This window comes from Erythrolamprus reginae, chromosome 3, assembly GCF_031021105.1.
Source record: "Erythrolamprus reginae isolate rEryReg1 chromosome 3, rEryReg1.hap1, whole genome shotgun sequence".
In the NCBI taxonomy this organism is placed as follows: domain Eukaryota; kingdom Metazoa; phylum Chordata; class Lepidosauria; order Squamata; family Dipsadidae; genus Erythrolamprus; species Erythrolamprus reginae.
Window position 1 is genome coordinate 7,931,302 of NC_091952.1, and position 7,979 is coordinate 7,939,280.

Here is a 7,979-nt window from a genome sequence, read left to right on the forward strand (position 1 = left end):
ACTTGACGCATTCAAAAGAAAATTAGACTCCCATCAGATTGGGTTGTGTATGGTTTCCTGCTTGAGCAGGGGGTTGGACTAGATGACCTGTAAGGTCCCTTCCAACTCAAATAGCAAATAAACGAATAAATCTTTTTAACCATGTGTATTCACTTGTCAGAAATGAAATAGGGCTGTGATGGTGGCTGTGATGGTGGACCTATTGTCCACTATAATCTTTATTGAAGATAAATAGGGGAGGGTATACATAAAGCAAAAGGACCATGTGAATGTTGGTACAAATGTATAGGAATTTAGAATGTACAGTTATAAATCAAAATACATGCTTACAACTATAGAAGAAAATAAGGCTAAAGAGAGAGAAAGAAAAAGAGAGAAAAGGGGGAAGGAAAGAGAAGAAGAAAAATTAAAAATAAAACAAGAAGTAAAAAGAAAGAAAGAAAGAAAGAAAGAAAGAAGAGATAAATTCATATCTATAAATTTATCAGATGTCGTAAATAGCGTCAACTTATCTGTTGACCCGATTACTGTACAGCTTTTAAGATCTTTGCTATCAATATAGATGAAAGTTTTAAGTTTATAAACTTGAGTTTAAATTTCATCGTTTGAATTTGTTCATCAATGATTCATAGTGTTATTTTATATGTTTGTGGGATCATGAAAAGAGTTGTATGTTTATTTGATTATTTATTTATTCATTCGATTTTTTAATGCCGCCCTTCTCCTTAGACTCAGGGCAGCTTACAGCATGTGAGCAATAGCACTTTTTAAAACAGAGCCAACCTATTGCCCCCACAATCTGGGTCCTCATTTTACCCACCTCGGAAGGATGGAAGGCTGAGTCAACCTTGAGCCTGTGGTGAAATCTGAACCGCTGACCTGCAGATCTACAGTCAGCTTTAGTGGCCTGCAGTACTGCACTCTACCCACTGCGCCACCCCGGGAGTTTCACCTGTACATTGAGCATTATCAGAAACGAATAGCCAAAGGAATCGGCTAGCCATGATGCAATGCCGGAGCAGGATACAGAATAGCTACTCAAATGTATTCAAGTCTTAAACATCTGCAAAACAGAAATAGTAACAGCCGTTTGTTTGTTTGTTTGTTTGTTTGTTTGTTTGTTTGTTTGTTTGTTTGTTTGTTTGATTTGATTTGATTTGATTTGATTTGATTTGATTTGTATGCCGCCCCTCTCCGAAGACTCGGGGCGCCTAACAACAATATAAAAAGACAATGTAAACAAATCTAATATTAAAATAATCTAAAAACCCCCAATTTAAAGAACCACTCATACATACAAGCATACCATCTATAAATTCTATAAGCCTAGGGGGAAGGGAAATTTCAATTCCCCCATGCCTGACGACAGAGGTGGGTTTTAAGGAGCTTGCGAAAGGCAAGGAGGGTGGGGGCAACTCTGATATCTGGGGGGAGCTGGTTCCAGAGGGTCGGGGCCGCCACAGAGAAGGCTCTTCTCCTGGGTCCCGCCAAACGACATTGCTTAGTCGACAGGACCTGGAGAAGGCCAACTCTGTGGGATCTAACCGGTCGCTGGGATTTGTGAATGTGAAGGTCTGTGTGGATGCCAAGGAAATTCTGAAGGGCCCGATTCTTGGGACATTGAACTGGAGCTGCAGCTGCTGCTTCGGCTGCTACTCCCAGCCATTGGTACCCTAACTCTGTCCTTACCTAAAAGGGACCCAAGATTCAGGTATCCCACAGTGGTTTGGGTAGTGATACAGTGGAACCCCGACATACGAGCAGCTCTACTTACGAGCTACTCGAGATACGAGCTGGGAGAGTAGAGAAATTTTTGTTCGACTCACGAGCTTCCATTCGGGATACGAGCCGAGAAGAGCCGGCCTGGCTTGCTTTGCTTCCCAGCTGATGCAGAGCCGAATAAAGCGTCACGCCCCTCTGATGCTTTCGGCGGCTTCCGAAGCGATGCTGGGCTCTTTTGCCGCCAAAAGCGTCAGGGGGGGCGTGACGCTTTATTCGGCTCTGCATCAGCTCGGAAGCAAAGCAAGCCAGGCCGGCTCTTCTCAGTATCCAGCTCTTGGTGAGTCCTTGGCTTCTGCTGGGGGGTGCAGAAGCGGGCGGGGGGGGGGCGGCAAAAAAAAACGCCCGGACAAGCACTTGCTGCGAGGCGGGCGGGGGAGGGGGCAAAAAAACCGCCCAGACAAGCACTTGCTGCGAGGCGGGCGGGGGGGAGGGGGCAAAAAAAAACGCCCGGACAAGCACTTGCTGCGAGGCGGGCGGGGGGGGGGGCGGCAAAAAAAACGCCCGGACAAGCACTTGCTGCGAGGCGGGCGGGGGGGAGGGGGCAAAAAAAACGCCCGGACAAGCACTTGCTGCGAGGCGGGCGGGGGGGGGGGCGGCAAAAAAAAACGCCCGGACAAGCACTTGCTGCGAGGCGGGCGGGGGGGGGAGGGGGCAAAAAAAACGCCCGGACAAGCACTTGCTGCGAGGCGGGCGGGGGGGGGCATTCACCCACCCGGACAACGCCGGAGCGCTACCGCCGCCGCCACTGCGGGGAGAGGCGGGCATTCACCCGCCCCGGACAACGCCGGAGCGCTGCCGCCGCCGCCGCTACGGGGAGAGGCGGGCATTCACCCGCCCGGACAACGCCGGAGCGCTACCGCCGCCGCCGCCGCTGCGGGGAGAGGCGGGCATTCACCCGCCCGGACAACGCCGGAGCGCTACCGCCGCCGCCGCGGAGCGCTACCACCGCCAGAGGGGCTCCTCCGGAGGGGCGCACGGGGAAGGGCTTGAGCTGCCGCCTTCTCCTTTCCCCGTGGGAGCACCTGAGTCAGAGGTCTTGCCGGGCCGATTGCCGAGCGGGGGCGGGGCGCGGAAGGAGGCGAAGGCGCTGCCGCACCGGCCCCCTCAGGCCGCTCCGTCCCTCTCCGAAGACACCCTTGGCCATTACAGATCTGGCAGCCCCGGTCGAAGGGAAAGTTCCTCCATTCCGCTCCAGAGCCGCCGACCCGGGCCCTCCAAGGCGCAGTGGGTGTGCGGGGGGAAGCTGAGGGAATCCACCGGACTCTGCCTCCGGCTGCAGCTTCCTCTCCAATTGGTCCTGGAACGTGAGGAATAAGTTTCTTTCTTTATTTCTCCACCCTTCAACCTTCTCCTCAGAGGCTTCCTCCCATATGTGCCTCACGCAGCTTCGCAGCCTCGTTTTTCCTTCGAGGGGTTTGTGTGTGCCTTTCATTCTTTCAGCCACCCTTATTCCTCACGTTCCAGGATTCCCTGCCTTTTATTCTTTCAGCCACCCATATTCTTTACGTTCCAGGATTCCCTGCCCTTCATTCTTTCAGCCACCCGTATTCTTTACGTTCCAGGATTCCCTGCCTTTTATTCTTTCAGCCACCCGTATTCATTACGTTCCAGGATTCCCTGCCCTTCATTCTTTCAGCCACCCGTATTCTTTACGTTCCAGGATTCCCTGCCTTTTATTCTTTCAGCCACCCGTATTCATTACGTTCCAGGATTCCCTGCCTTTTATTCTTTCAGCCACCCGTATTCTTTACGTTCCAGGATCCCCTGCAGCGCAGTCAGCCGGAGCCCCTTTAGCGCCCTGAGGACGCACCTGACTTCGGGCGGGAGGCTGGCAAAAGGCGCCCCGCTCGGAAACCTGGACCGGATCTCCCGTTTGGTTTGCGCAGGGGAGACCAATTGGAGAGGAAGCTGCAGCCGGAGGCAGAGTCCGGTGGATTCTCTCAGCTTCCCCCGTACACCCGCACACCCACTGCGCCTTGGAGGGCCCGGGTCGGCGGCTCTGGAGCGGAACGGAGGAACTTTCCCTTCGACCGGGGCTGCCAGATCTGTAATGGCCAAGGATGTCTTCGGAGGGGGACGGAGCGGCCTGAGAGGGCCGGTGCGGCAGCGCCTTCGCCTCCTTCCGCGCCCCGCCCCCGCTCGGCAATCGGCCCGGCAAGACCTGCCTCTGACTCAGGTGCTCCCACGGGGAAAGGAGAAGGCGGCAGCTCAAGCCCTTCCCCGTGCGCCCCTCCGGAGGAGCCCCTCTGGCGGTTGTCCGGGCGGGTGAATGCCCGCCTCTCCCCGCAGCGGCGGCGGCGGCGGTAGCGCTCCGGAGTTTTCCGGGCGGGTGAATGCCCGCCTCTCCCCGCAGCGGCGGCGGCGGCGGTAGCGCTCCGGCGTTGTCCGGGCTTCTCACTGCCGCCTCAACAACAGCCACGGGAGGGGAGTCGCTGGAGCTGCCCCCGGACTTTCCACAAGCCCAATGCCGCCAGCTCACATGCCCACCTCTCCCCGCGGCAGCGGCGGCGGCGGTGGCGGTAGTGCTGCCCGGCGAGGAGGAGGAGGAGGAGCTGGGCTCCGGAGGGGCGCACGGGGAAGGGCTTGAGCCGCCGCCTTCTCCTTTCCTGCTGCTGTTGTTTCTCGCCGCAGCCTCGCGTGCTGCTTATCCCTCGCTGAGGCGAGAGAGCCGCGGGGCAAACAGCCGGCACCGGGCACAGCCTTTTGCGAGGGAAGCCACCGACGCAGCAGGAAAGGAGAAGGCAGCGGCTCAAGCCCTTCCCCGTGCGCCCCTCCGGAGCCCAGCTCCTCCTCCTCCTCGCCGGGAAGCACCGGGCATGTGTTTTAAAACATCGGAGCCGGCATGGGGAGGCTTTTAATCAGCCCCCGAGCCCCGAACCCGGACTCGGGGGTTGATTGAGAGCCTCCCCATGCCGGCTCCGATGTTTTAAAAGACACGCGCGGCTTTTCTGCTGCCTCCTGGCGAACTTCCCCGCTTTAGGAGGCAGCGGAAAAAGCCGCGCGTGTGTTTTAAAACATCGGAGCCGGCATGGGGAGGCTTTTAATCAGCCCCCGAGCCCCGAACCCGGACTCGGGGGTTGATTGAGAGCCTCCCCATGCCGGCTCCGATGTTTTAAAAGACACGCGCGGCTTTTCTGCTGCCTCCTGGCGAACTTCCCCGCTTTAGGAGGCAGCGGAAAAGCCGCGCGTGTGTTTTAAAACATCGGAGCCGGCATGGGGAGGCTTTTAATCAGCCCCCGAGCCCCGAACCCGGACTCGGGGGTTGATTGAGAGCCTCCCCATGCCGGCTCCGATGTTTTAAAAGACACGCGCGGCTTTTCTGCTGCCTCCTGGCGAACTTCCCCGCTTTAGGAGGCAGCGGAAAAGCCGCGCGTGTGTTTTAAAACATCGGAGCCGGCATGGGGAGGCTTTTAATCAGCCCCCGAGCCCCGAACCCGGACTCGGGGGTTGATTGAGAGCCTCCCCATGCCGGCTCCGATGTTTTAAAACACACGCGCGGCTTCTTTGCTGACTCCTGGCGAACTTCCCCGCTTCAGCCGACGTCTTTTCCCCTCAGCCCTCGGGCTTGCACGCATTAATCGCTTTTACATTGTTTCCTATGGGAAACAATGTTTCGACATACGAGCTGTTCGACGTGCGAGCCTCCTTCCGGAACCAATTAAACTCGTAAGTCGGGGTTCCACTGTAGTAGCAAAGGTAGTTGGACCGGCATTGCTTTTCACATAGACATTTTTTATAGCAACTAACGGTTGCAATAAACATGTTAATTTTAACGTGAAAGGACCGCCCTTTGCTTGCAGCGCCACTGCGGTGTCCTTTTTCGTAAAAATAACAATGTTTATTTTTACGTGAAGACCTCCCTTTAAAGGAACTGGGGAATCCCTCCCACGAAGATATTCCGGGGGCGGAGCTTTGACGTCACCGGCAGGTTGCTAAGGATGCCAAGGGGATCACTTCCTGGATTCCTTGGAATCCAGGAAGTGATCACCTTGGCGTCCTTAGCAACCTTCCGGTGACGTCAAAGCTCCGCCCCTGGAATCTCTTCATGGGAGGGATTCCTCATTCGAGTTTAGGTTCGGTTCAGGTTCGGACGAATTTTGTGTAAAATTTAGCCGAACTTGCCGAACCCGAACACCGTTGGGTTCGCCCATCACTAATGATATGCAGTTGATTCTGTTGAATCTGTAGGAAATCTTCTTCTATCATTTCATCAGAGTCTGTTTGCGATTGAGCTTTCGTTTTGGCTTTTACATTTCCGCAAGGGCCCCCTTTCGGTATCCCCCAAAAAAGGGAGCTGCTCCTGGCTGGGAGGAACAACTGCCATATCTTCTGAGCTTTCTTCAGGTTCCATTACTTTCACCACTATTTCTTCTTTTAGATTGATGTTGTCTTTTATCCAGCAAGATGTACCATTTATTCCATTCTTTATAGAACTCTGATTCAGTTTGGCTTTATGTCAACACTTACACATGCTGGCCAGCTGATTTTTGGCTTTTGGGAAGGCTATTTCGCCTTCCGGACATTTCGGGGGAACTTCCCTGAAGCCCCAGAGTACAAAAAACCCACGCAACAGGCGTGGTTTTTAATAAGTGTTTCTTTAGTTATTTTAATCAAACCTAAGCTGCATCAACAGGGGAATACACTCCAAGACCAGGGAAGTCTTAATACCACTCTACTACGCCCTGGTCCGACCACACCTGGAGTACTGTATTCAGTTCTGGTCACCACACTTCAAAAGAGACATTGAAACTCTGGAGAAGGTGCAAAAAAGAGCAACCAAGATGATTAAGGCATTGGAAACCAAGACTTACGAAGAGAGACTGAGGGAACTGGGCATGGATAGCCTAGAGAAAAGGAGGGCCAGAGCGGACATGATAGCCGTCTACAGGTATACGAGGGGATGTCACAGAGAGGAGGGGATCACTTTATTCTTCAGGGCACTAAAGGGCCGGACGAGGAACAACAGCTGGAAGCTGACCAAGGAGAGATTCAACATGGAGATAAGGAGGAACTTCCTGACGGTCAGAGCGATCAACCAATGGAACAACCTACCAGCGGACGTTGTGAACTCCAACACTCTGGACATTTTTAAGAGAAGATAGAACTGCCACTTGACTGGTGTACTATAGGGTTCCTGCTTGGGCAGGGGGTTGGACTCGATGGCCTTCATGGTCCCTTTCAACTCTAACAATAAATAAATAAATAATATTAGATTTGTCATATGCTGTTTTATTATTGTTGTTAGCCGTCCCGAGTCTACAGAGAGGGGCGGCATACAAATCTAATAAATAAATAAAATAAAATAAAATAAATAAACCGTAAGTTCGGATAATGGACTTTGGTTTGCCCATTGTGTTGTTTTTCGCACTCTGGGGCTTCAGGAAGCTTTCCTGAGCCTTCCAGAGTGCAAAAAACATCACAACGGGCAAACTGAAATCTGTTTTTCTGAACCTCCGCTTTGTCGTGAGCTGCTCCGAGTCTTCGGAGAGAGGCAGCATACAAATCTAATAAATTATTATTATTATTATTATTATTATTATTATTATTATTATTATTATTTAGATTTGTATGCCGCACCTCTCCGAAGACTCGGGGCGGCTCACAACAGTAATAAAAACAATATAGCAGTGGAACAAATCTAAAAAACATATAAAACCCTATTATTATTTAAAAAACCAAACAGCACATTCATACCAAACATAAAACAAAGTATTAAAAAGCCTGGGGGAAAGGTGTCTCAACTCCCCCATGGCTGGCGGTATAAGTGAGTCTTGAGTAGTTTATGAAACTGTATTCAAGTATTGATCTGACAAATGTTTTGTATGCTCTGGTTAGCAGTTCAGTGTTTCTGGAGAAGAAGCTACCTAAGATTAGGTTTGTAACTCTTAGTGCTTTTTTGGCAATGTTTTTACAGTGAGCTCTGGTACTTATGTCATTGGATAGGAGTACTCCAAGGTCTTTGACAGAGTGAGAGTCAGCTACGAGTTCATTACTTCCAAGTGTGTATTTGGTATTCTGATACAATAACAATAACAATAATAACAACAACAACAACAACAATAATTTATTAGATTTACATGCCGCCCCTCTCTGAAAACTCAGGGCGGATCACAAAACAATGCACAATGTACAAATCCAATAATAAAAAAAACAGATTCAAACCCTTATCATAAAAATTAATCACACAACCCAAGCAA

General features: G+C 51.7%; 1 pseudogene; it reads right to left on the minus strand.

Moving 5' to 3' along the window:
* Positions 1–1,055: 1,055 nt before the first annotated feature.
* LOC139163482 (uncharacterized) overlaps positions 1,056–7,979 on the minus strand; it is a 9,357-nt pseudogene continuing 2,433 nt past the window's right edge.